Source organism: Anas platyrhynchos, chromosome 1 (genome assembly GCF_047663525.1).
Source record: "Anas platyrhynchos isolate ZD024472 breed Pekin duck chromosome 1, IASCAAS_PekinDuck_T2T, whole genome shotgun sequence".
NCBI classification, from domain to species: Eukaryota; Metazoa; Chordata; class Aves; order Anseriformes; family Anatidae; genus Anas; species Anas platyrhynchos.
Genome location: NC_092587.1, coordinates 87,338,157 through 87,360,020, shown reverse-complemented (window position 1 = coordinate 87,360,020; position 21,864 = coordinate 87,338,157). Strand labels below are relative to the sequence as shown.

Sequence of the window (21,864 nt, the reverse complement as noted above, 5' to 3'; positions counted from 1 at the left end):
AAAGGAGAGCTACAGTCACTAGCTTTTCTCTATGCCTGGGCTGGTGATGTAGGTATCTTCTGCTGAGAGGCTGTTTATCAAGCCAAGCTATACGTCCTGCTGAATAGCTGAAGTTCCCATTGCAGCTGATTTGTCTGTTCTGTATTTCAGTGCAAACAAGATGCCCGCCAAGCCTGCTATCCTTCAGGTTTATCTCTTCCCTGTTCAGCAAACAGCATAATGACAGTATTTGTGCTGTTGTGACTTACAATGCAACACTCATTGTACAAGATTTCTCTATCTTTTACGAAGTCAGTTGAAATTTCCTATTTTTCTAGTTCCCTCTTATTTATGCCCTCTTCTCCTCAATACTTGTCTTCCGCCTTCCTCCTGGCTAGTTTCTAGTGTCAGCTCCTCAGTGTGCCAGGCTCCTCTAGTATGTTCCTGAGAAAGAAATCTCCCCTATTGGAGTGTAATGGTCCCTCCAGCTCAGACTGAGGCTGCTGAAAGACCTCTTTGGTTTCAGAGCAGTAGACTGCAGCCATATCAGCCCCTGACATGCTTCCTGACATGACTCCAAACTGCTCTGGTGGGCAAGCCGGCAAGTCTTGGAGGTGGCAGCAAAGATCTTTAGGTGAATTGCTATAATCAAACCTAACAGCAGGCAGCAATCAGGATTTGAAACAACATCCAGTGTCAATGGAACATACCCTAGGCTGCTAAGGTTCATTTTGACAACACCTTCAGGCTAGCAGTGACATCGTTAAGCACATACATGTACATGCTTTTGATAATCTGGCATCCAACCACTGGATTACTCTACTGCAGAGTCTCTTTAAATGGAAAAAGTGACAATAGCATACACTTGTAGCCAAACACAGCGTAGGAAGCCCTACTGTGGCTGATATTCACATCTTATCCCAAATACTGAGGTACAATCCAGAGAGGCTACACTGCCACACAGCAATCCAGTCTGGTTCTAGGTATCTGGTCATCCCCACATGCAAACCCCTATTCTCAAGAAATAACTGCAAACTATTTGGTTTCTGTAGAAAGCGAGGGTGTCTGTGAATCTCCAGACATTATTTGCCCCAGGCAAAATCTACATTCACTTCCAGGGTTCAGAGGTTATTGTTCATTTACTTTATTAAAGCATTTGTTCCAGTTTCAAAATATAGCAAATCTGAGAATTATGAAACATCCCTAGTCAGTCAGATGTCTGTGTATCACCAACAATCAGGACAGCAGGCCATTGCAAAGCTCTGTTTTTTGGAAAAAATCACTGCTCAGAAAAATTTTAGCGATGCTTAGAAAGTCACAGAACCTAAATAGGTTCTCCACGTCAACAATAAAAGACAAAGCTTAAAAACAAAGATTAGGTTGGATAATCATATGGTTAAAAACAGTCAGAAATCAGGGTTGCTATCCACCCTAATTAGATTTCGGTCTCCAAAGTAGCAGCACAAAGCTCTTTTCGTACAGGGAGCTGAACACTACCTCTCTCTGAAGTATTGTGAGAGGGAAGTAAGGGTTCAGGAAAGCTCCATCCTCCAAACCTCTTTATTTATCTGACCAGGAGCAGGCAAAACACTCTCATTAGCACTTGCTCAGCTCCAAAGTCCTGGTTATAGCGTGCCCACTGGCATTTCGTGACTCCCGAGAGGGATGACTGTCTGTTTAACAGCAGTGCCAGCCTCTTCCTATTCCCCCGTTCCTGCTGGCACCCTGAGGCAAGCATCTGGGAGTGTATGCTGCCCCTTTCTGAAGCAGGTGCAAAGAATGGTAGTCAGCGTGTTCGCTCCCCATGAGCCTGCTACAGGCAGACAGAAAAGCCTGGAAATCCCTCCAGTAACCCTCCCGGGGGAGAATGAGAATTTAGCCAAGTGCACTTAAGACCAAAATTGTTGCAGAAAGGAGACACATACACTTGTTAAAATCCGTCTGCAACACTCCCTCCCATCCTCCCCTTGCTGTGGACTGATCTGGATTTCTAAAGAGTATAATTATGTCTTGCACAATGATTATGAGCTTTGGGAGCTCTCAGAGAAAATTTCCTCACTGCACATGTGGCCATTGGCTGACATACCAAACATATCACTCCGTTTTTTGTTTTTTATTTTTTAAACTCTGCATTTTGCTGGGAGGGAGGCCAAAGAGAAAGGACAGACATCCAAGCTCAAGGCCAGGTTCTGCACTACGTGGGTACGTTCTGGAGGCCAGAGGGAGAAACCACAAGACTGATCTTTGTTCACTAATGCTCCTGTTCCTCTGCTGGCCTTCCTACTATCGACAGCAGGATGCCCAATCTATCCACCCATCACCAACAGACACTTCACCAGAAATGTATTGATGCATTCTTGATTTGCCCCTCCTGTTATATGTTTTCCCTTACAAGGCATACAAAATAGATTTTGTCTTCCCTAAAGCAGATGCTCAGAATTCATTGTATGCCCATTTAGCGATGCTAAGGTTTGCAATCATTGTCAAGCTACCTGGAGGCCTTAAAAAAACACTGACTGGCAAAATGTTAACAGCAAAAATTACCCTAGTACACTATCCTCCTTTCTAAGTGGATCCTGATGGGCTGGACATCAGCTTTATCAATGGGAGATGACTTTGAACTGAGTACAATTAATATTTTTATTTAAAAAAAAAGCACTTTCGTGAATGAGACACTGTCTGCTCATGCGAAAATGGCACTACTACATATCACAAATGATACAGCCATTTGAGAATAAAAGATACTATTCCACCTGCATGCTGTGAAAATTTCAAGCCACCTGCACTTGGTAAAATGAAGGTATGTAAGAATAGCGTCAGTCAGTCAGCTTGTATGCCTGAGGGTAATGGACATCATCCTTTTTCCCATCCAAGTCACCATCTTTTCCATTTCCAAAGGGCCTCCAAAGATGAAAATGAACTTGACAATCATTCTGCAAGGCAAACTGATCCTGATTCTTCCAGTCACTTTGTAATTCACTGCAGATGGTGAGAGTGAGATGTTTACTGGCTGGCAGGTAATGAGCCTCGTTGTAGATAATAGTGATGGACGGGCAATCTTGCCTGCTGACAAGGAGGCAACTCAACATGGGTACATGGCATTCATCCATGACTTCATGTAAAAGGATAGCTGTGACAATGTACACAGGTTATAAACTACCATCCTCTGTTAATGTCAGCATGCAGCTACACTTAAGTCTATCCAGTTCACATTTAGGTAGCATGGAATTGATCCTGATTGTCCATGAAAGTAGAACAGGCTCATTTGTGACCTAATGTTTACTGTTCTATAAGAAGAAAGTTGATCTGTTTAAACATCTAGATATCCCCTCTTCCCAGGTAACACCATTCATCACAGCTGTCAGTGCTTCTTTAAACGAGAAAGGACCCTTAGGCATAGTAGAAAACTCTCCAGAAGAATTATGTATACCATTGCCAAAAGCAGAAATAGTTCCTTTTTTTTTTTTTTCCACTGGGCTTGTACACACGTTGTGAAAGGCCTATACACACGGAATTATAAGTCAGTACTTCCATTTCCCTCCCCACCCCCGTGTAAAGGAACTCATATTAGAGACCTACATGCTGTCCTGATTTTATCTCAGACATAAGGGTAGTGGATTTGGACTAGCTCAGCCATTTGATGAGATATACTTAAGCAGCTGGTTCTGAGGGAAAATCAGAGTAATTCAGAAATGCAACAGAAGATAAAGAAAAGCCCTAACTCCACTTCCCCTCTTCTCCTAACTTTATGAAGTGAAAATAAAAAAAATCACATACTTAACCAAATACCATGGATGTCTTTTGTTTCGGCAGAATATATTTGTCTCAAAGAAAGGCAGCATGGTTCAAATTAATAAAATACACATCTTAAAAAGGTATTTGTTCTCATATATGTCTAAATATACACACATTTAAAAACTGGTATTGTCATTCTACAAATAAATAACAATTAGTCTTAGTTTTCCTATTCTGAATCAAATATCCTTTCCCTCTTTCTCTGGTGAAATCTGATCATTTGTACTGTACCTGGGCTTCAAAACTTGATAAACGATCCCAGTGCTATGAAAGTTTCATCCAAAACCTGTCTCTTCATAGATTCACTCCAGATATTCTTTCTGCTTTAAAGACGCATGTGATCAGCGCTTTGATCCTTTCTCCCTCTGCTCTATTAGGGGTACCATCTCTTCAGGGCTTGCAGCTTATAAAAAGACCACCATATTTTTGATATGCCTTTGATGTTGTCTTCCAAAGTATCTTTGATTTTTAAGTTCTGTTCAACTCTTTCGCCATTAACCTTGATTTCACTTAGGAATTAATAGATCTATAGTTTTCTTGGAAAGCTAATTTAGAAATTCTGCTTCCTCTTTCGCTACTTTTTCCCTCTTACTTGGAAAGGTAGGTGACACTACAAAAAGCTGACCAGCGTTAGGAAAAAAAAAAAAAAAGAAAAAAGAAAAAAGAAGAAATTATACATAAGCTAATGCTTTTCTTGCATGTTCAAGCTTATTGCATAAGTGAATCATTAGACTGCCAGCAAATGAAGTGGTTCTGCATGATGATAACGAGCCACACAGACCTTCCACTAGGTCACTGGTGACTGAAAGTTGTTACTAATAGATGACTCCTCGATAGGACCGTAGGCTCAGTCCCATGCTTGTAGATGAAATCTCCCCCACATATGACAGTTGCATTCCCCCTTCTTTTGACGCTCAGCAAAAGAGGCAGAAGCTGAAAAGGTCACAGGAACTACATTACTTGAAGTAAACTAAACACAAGGCAGTAGAACACTTACTCAAGAGGAGAAGCTGGTGTTGTCTTTCAGGTGGCTTTAGTAGGTATTTTCAATTCTGAGCTTATGATAGTTGAGATTTATTCCCCCTCCTCAGGCACCACTAAATGTGACTGAAGATTCATGTTCATTGGGATAAATAGACATCTGAAGGCTAAACTGAAGGCTAAAAACAGGTCAGCCATATACGCACACACACACGCCCTACAGGATTTATTTATGCATCCTAACCATGTTCAGGTAACATTGAAATACATTTCAGGTTCTTGAAGAAAAAAGAAAGAAAGAAAGTTCCACCTATGGAAGCTGTAACTCTTCCCACTACGTCCTTTTTTATTTCCTATCCTTTAGAGAAAGGACTCAGAGGACATTATATCCCTCTCCTCACTTACATGAAACAGCTATAAAAGGAGACGACGACACTTAGGAAGTCCCTGCAACAACCAGCATGTGCATACCCATCCTTTTCAGTGTCAGCATAGGGTCAGCACCGCAGCCTATTGCCTTCGCTAAGGCACCACCAGCACAGTTTAAGGGTTCCTTCCCAAGAGCGTTTGTGACACTACCACAATTATCATTCTGCCTTAACACTCTAACACCTAACCCTTGGGACACCCAGATCTTCTGATAAGACACCACAACGAGAGAATCCAAATTCAGCTCATCAGATACGTGCCCCTACCAGCGATCTTTCCTATCACTCATTGCACTCGCTATCTAAATCATCTTTGGCAGAGAAGCACGGGCTGGGTGCTACATGACCCGCTTGCAGCACTTCTCACCCTCCACCGTTTCAGCGTATGGTCTAACGTCGTGGCTTGCGAGCCTCATCTGAGGCTCTCTGCGTAGCCCCATGGCCAGGCACGGCTCCTACTGTATCATGCCTCTCCCAGAATCTTAGCCCTGCTGGAAAGCATTCAGCATTGAGAGGACCCGTCTTTATGCTGATAACACTAAAATATAAAATAATGCCAACAGCTGGTGCTACAAATGGCTTTTAAAAACGATGTTCATTCACTAAAATTCCTCTTGCTACTTTTGACATGAAACACGCAGTCTCTAATTATTCTGATCAAGACGGTGAAATACAAAAACAAACTTTAATTGTGTTTAACAGATATTTAATCAGGACTCACTGAACTACAGATTAAAGCTGAAATTCATAAACCATAATTACCCAATTGTCGCAAGCTTTTTGGTCCACATTCTGCTTCCGTCTGGGCGTCTGGCACTTTGCCCCGAATTTCTTTTAGTGTCTTCTCAGTTTCATTGCTGTTCATGTTTTCCAGCAGAGATTTAGCACAGATTATAAAATATCTGTTCTTGGCAACTTTACTAGTTGTTTTTTTTTTTTTTTTTTCTTACAAAGATTATATCCCACCTATCCCCTTCCTGGGGCTGAATGAACAGGCACACCCTGTGGGTTATTTCTTGTCACAAGCTGACCTTTCCTCCTACCAGAGTCCATGATATTCACCTATTCTGTTCAGCTTCTGATTCCCTGACCATCGCCGTGCAACCAGAGCACCGTCCACATATTGCTTCGAGGGTGCCATCTCACATATCTACCATGAATTATTCCTTCCTCTCGCCTTTCTCCAGAGATACAAGTGGGTGCAATATGGTTTCCTATTTTGGTAGGGTATTTTAATGTGCTCGATGCCCTGTATTTATATTTAAGAAAGCATGATGGAAGATATACGCTTCCCATGGGAAGCAGCAGAGAGTGGTGAGGTATACGCTACCCACCAGTTCCTGAGGGAATTAACTGCACAGGCTCCGACTGCCTCCTGAGAAAATTACAGATTGTCCTTTAGCACAGAGAGACTGATTGTGCCAGAGAAGCACAGTTGTTGACAGTAATTTTTTGGGCTCCATGCATTATGTGCGGGTTATGTGGGTACGCTGAAGGCAAGGATTTGATTTAACCTACACGGGGAAGCAGTATCGATACCCAGTGTTTTTACAGTGATCTGTGCTCCCAAGCACATACAATCTGGTGTTTTTTGCTAGGCAGAGTTTTCTAAGTCCTGAATTCTTCATGCCCAGCTACAATAAATCGCACCGCAGCAGAAAAAGGATGAACCTCAAAGGTGAAAGCAGTACCCATTAGGATGAGATTGATACACTCAGCCTCCAGGAGAGGTTAGAAAGTGGTACTCCACGATGCTTTGTGGAACCTTAGCTTCTGCTCCATAAAGACATCTACACCATGGATCATGTGCCCTCGACAAGACATTATATTTTATTTTCACAGTGGACTTCCAAGATTTGGCAAAGCATAAGTGGAAGAAACACTAATCAAAAAATTCAGAGAACTGACAGCCAGAAGATGAAACTAGAACTACAGAAGCTTTCTTGTGCTGCTATTGTACTGCACCAGAGGTAGGTTCTGCACAAAAACAATGCTGATCTTACTGGAAATTGATGGAGCTTAGTTGCATCTTGTTTATTAGCTTATCTTTTTTCCACAAAGCTGCTGATACTGCCTCAAAAATCCACGACTCTTCAAACTCCGCGTTAGAAGACTCCCTGAAAAAAAATCCTTCAGTCTCCACTGCATCACCTCCCTCATCAAGAATCATTCCCAGGACTTTGCAAGGGAAGGGTATGATGTAGCCTCTAAGAAACAAGAACAGCAGCTCACCAAATTGCAGCTCAAGGTGGCAAATACCAAAGATGTGTTACCCTGTCACAGCATTGAAGTAGGTTCTGATACTGGCACCAGGCAGAATACCCAGCTTACTTAGTGGTGGAAAAATAAAGAACTGGTGAAGATAGGGTCAGCCTTAACTCCTCTTAAATTTGAGGCATTGGGAGTGGAACAGATATGGAAAAGACAACACTGGGGAAGCATGGGATCTCAACCTTCTGTTGAAACTCTAAAACAAGTCAGCTCGATAAGAAATGAGATGTCCTTTCACGCATATCTGTGATTGATTTTTCTCTTAAGAGTTGGAGTATTTTTGAAGAACTCTGAATCTAGAAGAAAATATATGGAACCACGTACCGAAGGTCTTCCACATATTTGTCCCCTACCGACATTCATAAAATTCAAACATTTTTCTTTGTTATCCTGACCTATGTGAATACAAGCTAAACCTTTACCTATTTTCCTGGACCTGTTGTCAACTAAAACACAAAACATACATGGATTTTTTCCATGTCTTTCACATTTTTCATTATCAAACCCAGTATTTCATATGTTTAATTTGATCGCCATCATTTTGCCTAGCTTCACTTCCACCTCTTTTGAAGAGCCAAACAGTTTTCTTCTGATTCCCACTGAATCAGTCACATACCTTCCTCAAAAGCTCCTTTACAGCAAGTCTTAGACAAGCAACAATGTACTACTTCAGTAGTCACTGATGCATGTATATCAAACTTCTTTTTTATTTTTTTGAAACCTTCTCTGAAGCCTTCAAGACTTGACTGACTTCAATGCCTCTGCAAGATCCTGTATCTGACTTCACAGCAGTCAGACACCAGACTGGGAAGATAGACAAGAAGAATTTTGTTATTTCTTCTGTTTCCTCATTTCTTTTCCCACCTAAGAGAGATTTGATTCTTTGTGTCAGCCACACGCTATGAAGTCCAGTCACAGTCAGGTCTTTGCATCTCAAGCTGAAGGCTGATGAGAACACGTGCTACAGGATAGCTGATTTTTCACAAACAAATTGTTTTGCAGTTTGGCACAGTTGTTTGTCCAAGAGTTTCAAGCTTTATATTTAAACGGTGATAAAGAAATTGCTATACGGTGTTAGTGTCATTCTTCATTCAGACTGTTCCTCTGAAAACAGCCTACAGCCTTTGAGATGCGAAATGTATTGTTTTAATGTAGTCAAGGTCCCTGCTTGCTACATTGCTAAATCTATTTAGCAGATTCTTCTTGGTATAATCTGTCCCCAGACCTAAGGAAGCTCAGTGATTTTAAGTGTTTTAAACTAATGATAATGGTTAGTGCTGAGAACAGATGTACCTGGCTGTGGTGTGATCTATTCTATTAGGCTGTTAGGAGCTGTGTATTCATATTGACTTACCATTTTATGTCTATTTTCAAGGTGTGATGGCTGCACGGGGTGTAGTCTGCTTTTTCCCCTGACATATGATGTATCAGCATATGTGTATTTTTTGATACATGGTGACTGCAGAGAGAGAGAGAGAGGGAAAACATCTGCATGGTTGTTTGCATGCCTTCCTAAGACTTCGTATGTCTATTCCAGCTGTCCACTGGCAAGATTAAGGGAAGCAGTAGTATATACCTGTCTTCATACAAAACCATAACCCAGAGAATGGTTGCACATATTAGATGAGCATGCAAAGAGTTTGACGACTATGCTAGGTACTGTAGAAGTTTACCTTTCTTGGTGAGAAAGCACTGTGCATGAGTGAATTCCCTATAACTGGTGGCTGCACTGATAACATGCAAAGTGGAAGCTGTTTAACTATTCCTCTCTATCCATAACACAACAGAATGTAAAACTCTTCAGTCGTATCAATAAATGGTGCTTCACTTCCCTTCAGCACAACGGAGTGAAATTTCCACTGAGAATTATTTTCCCGATCATATTGTGGGCTAGGTGCCACCATACACAAACATCTGCTATTGCCACCCTCTGGAGAGAACACAGTATTTGGGTTGTGCTATAGGAAGTCTTGCATCTTAAGGCCTCACTTCTGTCCATCAACACCTAAGCAAATCCTTCCTGCTACCATGGAATATACTACTGACTCCCTGCCAGTAGGACTTAGAGAATTAAGCTCTTGCAGAACAGAAGCAGCCTGCAATCTGCCTTGTCATAGTGCAATAGGAGACATGCTCACTGAAAACGAATGCAGCCTCCTTAAACATCTCCCATACACGCGACCATTTCCCTGTAAGAGTTCAAAAAGCAGACAAATGCAATGCCACGTGGGGGCTCTAGCAGAGACACCATCTCCTCCCTGACTAAATGAATGGAACTTGCACAACCCAATGAGGTTAAAATCAAAGACGATGAAAACAACTAAAATATGGACAAGCTGAGAGAGATGCAAACACCAGACCAGACACTAGATCTGAACAGAGATGTGTAAATTCCTACCCTGATCTGGAAAGATGAACTGCAGGTGTCAGCGCAGCTGGGCCACGCTGGGCCAGCACACCATCAGCTCAACCATATTTTCAGTGTGTAACCCAGCTCTCATCCTCTAGGCCAGTGCAGCTGTGCTGCAGGCTAAATCCAGGAGCCTCTCTGTCTCTGATGCTTTGGCCATGTTGACTAAGGCAGAGCCCAACTGAACAACAGGCACTATAGGCTTAGGCCTATAGCTTCAGCTCTCTTAATCAAAGGATGACACCAGTATCAGATACTTAATTTTTATTTAAATACAAAGAATTTTCGTCTCATGGCTGTAAAGAAAAACAAAAGAGAAGAAAATACAGCCGAGATGTAACTGATAGTCATTGAGAAATTTCTGTGACTTTGGTTTTAAATGGAAATTGATGCTGATATAATTCAACCTGAAGATCATGATAGGAGAAGATCTAAAAATGCTTCCTTACCTTACATCACTCTAGTGATCTTACTCATCTCCCTTATGTTATTGTTATGCATCCATGTTATCTGCATATATTGGACTGTGGGTCTTTGCAAGAAGCAGCCGATACTCCTGGGTAGGTGCGGAGCACCATGCACTGATGGAGCTTTTTAAACCTCAAGGAATAATAGTGGCAAGAAATATCATCTGGAAATTGTAAAATTCATGACCATAATACCCTAGGCAAGGAGAATAGCAGGATCCCAAAATGATTTAGGCATTTATACATATATTGAGAATATATGAGAAACTCCCCTCAAGTTTCCAACATAAATCAACTGCTTAGGTCATTCTGGCATCGATCATTGCTGAGCGTCTTTCTCTTCTCTCTGAAGCATTCATCACAAGACGTTGTGAAGGACAGGGTGCAAGGCTAGGGAAGGCCAGTGCATCTCCCTGCCTTCTCTCCTCGACCCTGCCACTGCTGAGCCCTGTGGCACCACCATTTTGGGTAGAACAACAGCTAAGGGAACATGTGGGAGCAGCAGGAGAGGTGCAGGCAAAGGGGCTGGCTTGAGTGGAGTGGAATCACGTAAGACCTGGAGTTAAAATCTAAAGACACCCAGCAGTACCCTGCTACACCTCCCTGCACATAGACCCCGCAACCGCAGCAGCTTCCCCAGCGTAGAAATACAGAGAGCTGAAGCTCTTCCCAAACAAGTGACCACAGCCCACAGGGAAGGGGTGACAAGTACAAAGCACGAAAATGTTGACAGAAGAGACACGAGAAAGACAGGTGCTTTCTACCCCAAAGTCCCTGATGGAAGAGAGAGCAAGGCAAATCTTTCTTACATTAAAAAAAAAAAAAAAAAAAAGTTATTAGAGATGAATTCTCATCAGAAGGTAATGAGGCAAAAATTGCTCTCACACTAGCAGGGGGAAATGGCGAAGCTGGCATCACAGCTAGCACAGATCCTAGGGTCAGGATCTGGTCACAAATGACAAACAGACACTGCATGACGCATAAGGTATACCATGGTTTGCAAGATACCTGAAAATCTGCCTTTTTGCCCCTTTGCAAGTCCTTCTGCCATCACCACACCAGTACCAACTCACGGCTCAGAACTCAACTGAAGCAAACAGAGCCCGACGGAGTGCTGCAGGGGACTGAAGAAGATGGTGATGCACCCTGAATATAGGACAGGGAGGATGCTGTTTTTCTGTTAAACAAATAATAATTACTTCTGCAACCAGAAAGGAAATGGGAAGATGGCAAAAACCTATCTGGCCATGTTGCAGAGAGGGAAGTATTAATTACATTCTAGTAGCAATCTTTATTCTCAAAGAAACCTTGTCAAGCCTACACTTCTGAAGAAACTTCGCATGAGGGAGGGGAAAAACCCCTGTCATTAAAAGCAGCCCCAGCCTGTGCCTTCTGGTTTTGGTCTGAGTCCAGTATCCACAACAGAAACCTTTCAACAGAAGGCAGTACAGACTTCTCATGGAAAAGGTACAAAATCAGGCCCCACGTTCCCAGTAAAAACTGGCCTTCTTCCCCTCCTCCCAGTCTTATTGTTCCCAAAAGATACAATGAAAATACAAGATTGCTGGGCTGTCTATAAGAAGATTTGGCAGGTTTTTCGTATTTGTTTAGACTGCAAGATATAATTTGAATTTGGGGCTTGCCTTTCTCTCTGTCTCTCACTAAGAAGAAGAATGAGTTATTTGTTCTCTGAATAAGTATTTGTTATTAGTGGATCAGACATGGATAAGGTATATTATTACAACCATGTTTGTTAGGTATGATTTACATTGTTTGCTGCATATCATCTTAGGCTGTCTTTAATTTTGTTATACTTTAGGGGTTTTTTGTTTGGTTTTATGCATTTAGTCACAGTTGGTTGTGTTTTGAACTTTGAAAAAAAAATTAATACAAAGGAAATTAAAAAAAAAAGAAAAAGAAAATATTTTCAAAATGATGTGGAAATCAAATCTATCCCTCAGTAATTTGATTTGTAGGAAATGGAGAGCAAAGCATTACAAAGCATTACAAACAGAATGCCTTGAAGTGCATCATAATTACTTACATGTGCAAATACATTGTCTAGGTTTAGGCATTCAGTTAATAACAGTCATAAAAATTCTATGCCCTTACACAGGGTCTTTCATTCAAGCTTCTCAAGGTTTGTGTAAGCAATCACTAACTAATGCTTGGGTACCTGTGAGTACTTTGCTGCTCATAAGGACGAAGAAATAGGGGCAAAAACTCTCAAGGTCAAGGATAAATTATGATCTGGTATCAAGGCAGGAGACAACTGCAGAATGATGGTTTTCTACCTGCAGGTGGATTAGTGATGCAGAAGTTTGTAGCTGATCCTGATCCTACAATGTAATGGTGTAAGAATGAACAAGTGCAACAAATGTGCTGTTTAGACCTCCTGTTCCACAAAGTTTAAAGGCTGAGAGCTGTCATAAATCAGATCTATTGCTAAGGACTGGCACAAGGACTGACAAATTTGCCTTGTTTGGAACCCTTTACAATGTAAATGGTTCCTATCTGAGGCTCCACAAGTGGTTTTCAGACCATGTATCGTTTATGGAAACCTGGGCTGAATGTTGAACAAATCTGGAAGAAAGGTAGCCTATTAAATTCAGTTGATGCAGAAAGTCAAAAAGGCCAATTAATACATTTTGAGATTATTCTCACCTTGGTCTCTAAAGTTTTAAGTACCTAAAACTCATAACAAAACTCTGAGAGTCTCCACATTACTCAAAAGCTTTTCCATTGCTCCTGCAATGGAAGAAATACTGAATTTTGTACTCTTCTGCTGTTTAACCTCCATGCCACATCCTAACTGCACAGCTGTGTTGCTCTCTCCCAAAGCGAAGAGCAGAACCCAAGGCTTCTGCACTCCAGCTCCTTGCTAGCCAGAACTCCATTCCTCATTCACTAGAACATATGTTTTCGTGTTTCAGTAGATGACCAAAACCCAAGACTGACAAATTATTTTTGTTGGTTTCATTTAGCCATACAATAATGCTCATGCTTTAAAATACTACCTGCTGAAATAGTAATAAGTGCTGTACTGCAGCCACTGACCTATGTACGCATGCAACTGCCAGTTCCAAGGATTTGACATTAACACATCCCATTTTTGTTTAGCCTACATTTTAGTGCTCTGCATAGCTGCAGCAAGGAAATGTTTCTCTATACATTTACATTACCTGTTATGCTTTACACTAATAAAAAGTGGATATTATTTATTTGTCTGGCTGACTGACAAAGCCAGGCATCAAAGCATCATTCCAGTGTCACATACTTCAACACTCTAATCTTTCAGAACTTGTAAAGCAATCTCTTACGGCGCTCTGTGGGCTGTGAGATCACCCTGACAAACTGTGATAATGTTGGCAATCTCCAAATGGGTGTTCATTTGCAATCTTACTACAGAGGAATTGCTACATTTCCAAATTTGAGGGCTTGACATAATCTGTCTCCACAAAGCTATCAGGGTCTGTCATAAGGCTATCTGTGACCTCGGGATTTTATGGGGTTAACATCTATCCCCAGTGCAACTTCACTGTAAGCCGTGGAATTACCTAGAGTGTGACTTTATCTATTTGCTTCCTTTCTTTTCATTTAAAACACCCCTTATTTGTACGTCTATATAACAAGTGCCAACAGCACCTAGTATCAATATCTGAGTCAGGTAAGGTGACTGTATCTCAAAACCACAAGGACTTTCTTGCAGCTCACGCTAGACCCTCTGCTCCCCCCATCGCACTCTGCGGCTGAGAAACAAGGCAAATGTCAGGTCAAGCTACGCAGCTATTGCCATCATCTCTTCCGTTCCGTATGCTCCCAGTACTGGCAGTCTCTGGGCTGCAGTCCACAGGATATCCACAATTATGGCCCAGATTGAGGGAGGGGTAGAAAAACGATGGTGCTCTGCCAAGTGTGTCAGAACCTGAACTTGATCCATTTTCAAATTAAAGCTGGGGACTGTGGGACAGCACCACGTTCTCTCTAATCCATCTAAAGGAAGGAAAATAACTAATCATCGCAAAAAAAAGAAGAAGTCAGAGTTAGTGCAGATCTAACATAAATAACTATTTTACATTTGCCTCTGAACCTTATCTTTAACTAAAGAAATATGCTGTCTTGACGCCGAAGGAAGATTTTTAACGTGCCATAAGACAGCTAAGCACCACAAGAAAAAGTGAGACAGAGGGAGTCAGTCTTCATCATATTTATGAGGGCCACAAAACTGCTAGTGAGGTAATTTAATTCTGAAATTACTTAGGAGTCCTTTATAAAAGCAGGGAATGCAGGATGGAAATAGAAAAAAACTTTAAAAAAAGTGCATCCAGTGTTTCAAAATACATTCCAGGCACAATACCCTTTCCCTGCTATCATCCCCTTAGGCAAATTTGCCAGCTCCACAGCTCATCGCAGTTAACAAAGTTAACAAAAGATGCTCCTCAAATCCTGCTCAGGATGCTGGTTGGCCAGCGGATCCTGGCCACGTTCTGGTCATAAAACCTGTGACAGGGCACAGACATCCCACGTCCATATAGCATTGGAGCATAGCCTTAATTCTAAGCACTGGTTTGAATATTTTAATGAATTAATGCTAGAATGTTTTGCCTTGCTTAGTGCATTTTTACCAGAAAAGTTCCCTTCCTTGAATTATGCTATATAACCAAGGCAAAAATTGTTAAAAGATTTACTGAGCATTGCTTTATCCCCATTTAAACTATTTTCTGCATTTTTCTATGGAAAAGGAAACTTAGTGTCACTACCCAACCACAGGAATAAGTACATAACCACATTGCTACTGGAGATTTTTTAAAAATCCAAGTAAATTCCAAGCTTGTATTTTGACCCCCGAATTACAGCAAACCAGCTCCTGCTCTTGTTAGTAAAACACTGATTGTTTTCACCAGGAGCATTACATCCCTCACATCTCTAACTCTTCAGAAAAGCATGTGCAGCCTTGAAAGCCAAAGGTAAATATTTTAATGTGTGCATTATCCTACTGAAATCAGTAGATTGTGTAGATATGGAAAAAAAAGGGGGGACATGAGCAGGTATCCAAAAGATTCATGGGCTTCAAAGGTTTAAATAGCATCGTTAACACAAATGCTGCAGATGGGACAGTCCTGAATACAGCAATGAAAATGGTCTGTCCTTTTCCTTCCTACAACACACGGACTTGCGGTAAAAGTTTTTATTCTAGACTAAGCTGAGAATTTAACCTCCCTGTTAGTGACACTTTTTGCTAACCACAGATGAATTATAATAATGTTTCCCCTTTTTATGAATATTTTTCAGTATTTTTAATACTAGCAATAAGTCACTATAGACTCCAAACTATCTGAAGAATAAAGAAGACAAAGTATCTCTGGTAGATCACTATTTATAGAGGGAAAGTATGCAAAAATATCTTAAATTTACCATAAACAAGGGGTTTTGTACCCTGACAGCAAATTTTAAAGCAATTCATTTGTCATATAAATTGTGTCCATGGAGAGGTCCCATAAAATTAATTAGGTCAGAGAGAAAATGAAAGCAAATAAAAAACTTCTCAAAACTCCAAAGAATATATTTTAAAGATAGCACTATCAACAATATCATTGGAAAGTTCTTCCTTCCTCTTCCCCTCTTCATTCCAGGAGACCAAGGTCATCAGATTGAGAATCACCTTTGCCCTCTAAGACAAAGGAAATCACATAGGTTCAAGCGCACGACATTTCTGAAACTGAAAACTTTGCAAGCAGCTCTGCCTTTCCAAACTACAAACTCCCAGAGTTCTGAAATATAATTCAGTAAAGGCATTCATTGTGCCAGTGTGGCTTTTAAGCACAAAGCTACAATTGCAAAATCTGGGCAAGATGCATTCATCTCACAGTACAGAAAAGCAAGGGGAGGAGGGCAGAAGAAAACAATAAGAATTTTAGACGAATTTCAGTTCTGGCCAAACTCATACTAAAATCAAAACTCCAAAGCTTTGTCTGTCCGTTAGCTTCTCTAGTGTTTATGTGAAAAGGAATTTGTCCTTGTACTTTTCCTGTATCAGTCTGGCTTGATTTAGTGAAAGAAACAAGACTTCGCTTTTTGCACTCTTCTCAACACAGCTCAGTGAATTGGAGGTGCTGATACACATATACAAAATCCAACATACTTTCCAATCCCATTCTGAACACAGATCAGATTTTGCTCTTACTGCTTTACTGCTGCCTGTGCAACCTTTCCGGGTAGGGTGGTGTAATAAGGGAACAACAGGAAGACAACGAAATGCAGAGGAGTAACTGAGCTGATGGTGCTTGATCATTAACAACATTAACAGGCTGTGCACTAATGGCTAACTCCACAGTGCAGATTTCATCTGGATCATGTGAGGGCATGAGATCCCATTTATACTTGCTCTTATATGTTTTAGTGGTAGCAGCAGGGAACATAAGATACTGGGTAAGGCATGCAGTTTGCTGCTATAAAGTCAAAGCGTCAAACCATTTTTCAAAAAAAAATCTTCACCAGAAAGAATGAATTTATAATGTATCTGTGCTTTGTGTTTTGAGGTGACAAGAGTTCTCGATCTGGTAGAAAGTTCCTAAAGCTCGATTTACTACATTGTCAAAATATAGCCCGAGGGGACAATCTGACTTACAGCATCTTTATGACTGGTGATGAAAGAACCCTGCTTGGCTTTTAGATGCTGAGTTTGGCTCAAGATAGTGCAGTAGAGAACAGAACATCTTTTATTTTATGCTGGGAGTTCACAGTGTTCCCCTTCAGCACAGAATTAGGTTTTACTACATCGAATTCTCACACACAGTTCACTGATGGTTAGAATTCACACCTTCAGATTTTGGGGATATACTTCACACCCGTCATTGTTACTGCTACCGAAGATATGGATTACAGTGTCCTCATGTCATTGTAGCATCTGTAATGGGAATCTTTAGAAAATTTGGGAAAAAAAATTGTGTATTTTGCCAGGCTTCAGAATGTCTTATTCAGCCTTGGAAGGGCTTCAGAGCACAGTAACCACATTAATTGGACATTATATGGACAGCCAAGGGTAGCTCAGTTACTGCGCAGCTTTTACTGGTCCTTGTCATGTTGCTTCAAAACACATTTTGTGTTTTAACCAGTCATATATACATATGAAAGCATTGCACAACACTGGTCAATGCTGCAGATCCACAGGAAATAATTGTTTCACAAACATGAAGCAATCTGCACAAATATAAATAGCATGGCCCAAGTCTGTTCTAAATTATACTCATGCAAATCCATGGAAGTCAACTAGTTCTACTAGCAGAATAAAACAGATAAGAGCATGTAAAAATGTAAAATATGGTTCCGCTGTACAGCTCTCCTTGGGCCAAAGCCTGCCAGCCTGCCATCATTTACATTCTCCTAGTTTCTCAGCATGGCTTTACAGGAAATAAGAAAAATAAGAATATCTGGGAATTCGAGTTCTATCATGCACTGGAGGACACATGTCCAAGAACATATGGACTTAAATGTGTCAGCATCCTACATCACTCTTATTTCAAGGATGTTATTAATTTTTGTGGGTGGAGTCCAAAATCTTAATGCCATATTAACACACAGTGGCTGTTTCTGTAACACACGTGTCACTGGGAGCATATGTATAGCAGTCCAAGGATAACATTTAAGCTTGATTTTGAATGATTTTTGGATTTCTAATGCTCTCAAAAGATGAAGAAATGATGCTACTAACAGGGTATTGCGCAAGTTTTGTTTTCACAGTTTCACCATACACCAGGATATGATGCAATTGCAAATCTGGACTCTCCACACACAGCACTTTAAATTAATCTCTTTTTGCTCTATGATGCACAGCAGGTGACTTCAGGTTTTGTACCTTCAATATTGGAGCAATTTATATGAGTGATATATGCTCCTCTAGTCAAAAAACAAGCTGAAAATCGGAGAAGTCTTTGTCCACCTAATAACCCAAATTTCAGTCCAAACCTTCCCAATTGAATCAGCCTCTTTACCGAAATTGCAGGTACAGACAGATACTGTGGGTACCTGCCACACAAATGTTCCAACTGGAAACAGTGAAAAATGTATTGCCAAAGGGCTTTTCTGCTGTGAATCAACAGGTGGTTTGGCACCGAAATTTCTACCTGTTTGTGGTTTTCATCTTTGGTTTTAAGACAGAAAATGAGATGATACCTTTCAATGCTGCATCTCAAGCAGACTGTTCGGAGAGCAAGGTTTCATTCCAACCAAATCTCTCTGTCTCTCTTGCAAAGTTGAGGAAAACTGCCAACCACTGCTGCTCTTGCCATCAGCACGCCATGTAGATGTTAGGAAAAGGCAAAGTAAAGGGAGAGAAGAAAAAAGGAAGAAAAATGTAAGTTTTACATAAACAACAAACTGCACATAATGACTGCTTTTGAGGACAACAATATTAATTTCCTTCAGTGTGAGGAAATAAATATTTGAAATCTTGGAATAGCTTAAACTGAGAGCTTTTTTTTTTATTTTACAAGATATTTGTTTAGATTCAGCTCCAAGGGATACAATATTTTGAAAACATACGATAAACTTAACAGGACAACATTAAAGAAATATACCTATTGTGTCGTCAAAATTAACTATGCTATTACTCACGGAGCAGGCTAAGCACCTCCGACAAACACTCTGTAAAGCAGCATAAGCAATTACAACATATGTCCTTGCCTGCAAATAGCCCAGGGTGCTAGAAGTGGGGTTTGGTTTTTGTGTTTAAAGCCTTCTGCATGGGTCTAACTGCCTTTGTGGAAGGTAGTGTTAACACACATCAAATGCAGTGGGAACCAAATGTGGGTAACCGCATACTTTGAAAAATCACAGCCAATATGTTCATCTGATGCCATCATTCTCTGAGGACAAAGTGTAGGCTATGGAATAGTACAAGCAACAGGGAGCAGTAGTCTCAAGTAAGCTTTTCAGAGACAAGGAAGCTTATTTCATTTCAGGGGTACTTTTTAACAGATAATTGGGAATGTGCATCTTCAAAACAGTAGTCAAGAGTAGGCAAAGACGGCCTAGATATCCTTACTGTGATAGAAGTTTCAATGCCTTTTCATGAAACAAGTGTTCTTCAATGCAACTCTCAGCAACCATTAAGGGAACAACAGCCAGTGAAACTACGCTTCTCCGATTAAAGCAAGAAAATGAAAGTCACTGCCTCTCCACTAACAGTAGACATAATGAGAATGACTTCAACACAGCTGCTACTAATCAAAATGGGTCCACATTCACCAGCGCACAGAAAAGTGGAATCCTCATGACCAGTGAGAACCTTTGTTTTGCCCCAATATCTGTAAAACTGTTTTAGGAAGTTGTATATACTAATTTAGCTACAGAACATGAGAACTGCATGATTAAATTATTTATCCTAATAAAACGGAGGATCAGAGATGAACAGAAAATGGCCCTGTCTTATCATGAAGATGTAATCACTGGGGCTGGGGGGCAAAAGCTTCCTGCTCTTGAGCTGGAATGAGAAAACAGAAATGTGGGTCTTTTTTTCCCATGATAAGGTGCTTCGACAAAAATTTGCCTCTGAGATAACTGAAATGGAATTTTTCTGTTAATTAGCTAGAAAATAGAGAAAAAAGGAAAAAAAAAAAAAAAAAAGACTAAAGAGCCTTCCAGAACCAGCAGTTGGGAAATACTTGTTTTGATTTTTTCTTGGGTAAAATAGTTATTCCCAAGGAAAATTTATATTTCAAGAAAAAGAATTTCCACCGAAAAATCATTCCAATGGAAAATGCCTGGCCACAGCTACAAAGGCTCGGACCACTGGCCTCAGCCAGGGAAAGGAGAATGCCAAGGCCAGTGGACTGGGTAACTGAAATCCCAGGCTCTATTTCTGGTGCTGCCACAGTCCTCTTACACAATCTTGGGATGTATGTTGTACGCTGCCTGATGTAACACGCATGTTTCATGACTTTGAGCCCTTGCAGTAACAACAGTATTTTCCCTCCTACAGCAGCTAGTTCCCGATGCTGCGCTGAAGGGAAAAACGCGACCTATGGCTGCAACACACTGGTAATCAAACACTATTGTATACCATAGGGATGTGTGTAGGGGGGTGCCGTTTCATCGTAGAACTAATCAGATTTTCTACACACAGAGTCAGACAACTGTATAGTCCAGTCTTGTGATCTGTGTTCCAAGCTGCCAGAAATAAGGCAGGAAAGAAGGGGGGCCATCTCCTGTGTCCTTAATGAAAGAAGAAGAGAGATGACTGGACTAAGAGCTGATGAGGTTACAAGGCAACAGCAGTGCCATGAGTTGTTTGGGCTTAAAGCCAGATGTCTTGTATTTCCTTTGATTGTTTCTAAATAATTAATGGAATTAATTTAATCATGTGACACCCCCTCCTCCTTTTTTTTTTTTTTTTTTTTTTTTGGTAGTATTTGGCTCTGTGTACTAACAGTAAATATAAAGGAGAAAAACGGGGCTGTCTATAGCACACTGAATATTGATGCGGTGTGTTTGGACTGCATCAACAGCTGATACTCATCTCCACCAGACTATCTATCTACAGCACACACACAGCGTTTGCGTGAAGGAGATCGAGTAGTAGCCTTCATACTCCATCCCTAAACCAGCTCGTCTACGGCATATGGACACTGCATGTTTGAAGTAGTAAAAGAGAGGGTACAGCTCTCTCTCCGCCCACACTAAGATGAACCTGCCACTACTATTTCACGTAACGTTTTCTGGCAAGCTCCCAGTTTTCAGTCATGCTGGTTTGCTTGAAAAAAACACTCAGAGGAGACTCTGCTTGTCTTGCTGTTCGCACAAACAAAATAATCACGCATCTTGAGCTAATTGTCCAAAGCTTAATGAAGTTCATAGGAAAGAGGCTACCCATGATGTGAGCATTCCCTCCTGACTTACCCACATCAGCCACTGCTGTTGGCAACAGGAAAGGGATTATGAGGATAATAAGTAACCCTGAGCTCTGGTCTAGACAAGCCTTTGCTTGGTCTCAGTAGCAGTCGGTGCACAAAGAAAACAGCATCCACCAGCAGTAAAAATTCCACTTTTCCAAAATTTTCTACACAAGGGCACTGACTGCAACAGCAGGTGAACCCATGCTGCTGCACCTCTCCTTGAGGCTGCAAGTCTCAGAGGCGATGTGTAACACTGTGAACAGTCTGAGTGTTAGGATTGGACTAATGATTTAGGACTGCCAAAATACAACAGCAGAAATCCTGAACAAATGAAGACTAATGAAGGCAGCTCCTTACTCTCTACATGCATGTGTATGTTTGCCCATTCTCCTACATGCTCCCACAGCATGCTCTCAGCTCCCTTATACAATTCTTACACAATTCTCTAGTCCCACCTGTCTCATCTACCCTTTTTTCTACCACATCTGTTTATCTTGAATCTCGTGGCACCCACTAGCAGGTAGTTTTAAATGTGGCAGTTCAAAGGTGATGGAGGTGAGAGAGAAATGTGACAGACCCCTGCTTTGTCCAGCAATGCCCCAGAGTTTTGGAGCCAAGGACACATCAATGCAAGACCTTCA

The 21,864-nt window shown here is 41.0% G+C and overlaps 1 protein-coding gene across 41 annotated transcripts in view; it reads right to left on the bottom strand.

Annotated features, from left to right (window-relative positions):
• ZBTB20 (zinc finger and BTB domain containing 20) overlaps window positions 1–21,864 on the bottom strand; it is a 522,330-nt gene that overhangs the window by 168,770 nt on the left and 331,696 nt on the right. For 34 of the 41 annotated variants that reach the window (XR_005267038.2, XR_011812419.1, XR_011812426.1 and 31 more), the window contains one exon: window positions 18,504–18,606. The exons of 2 other annotated variants lie outside the window; for them this stretch is intronic. The gene's annotated coding sequence lies outside the window, so the exon portion shown is untranslated. Of the gene's footprint in view, window positions 1–15,715; window positions 16,003–16,973; window positions 17,239–18,503; window positions 18,612–21,864 lie in introns of those variants that run through there. 5 more of the 41 variants (XM_027462850.3, XM_027462841.3, XR_011812421.1 and 2 more) reach the window with 4 other exon arrangements.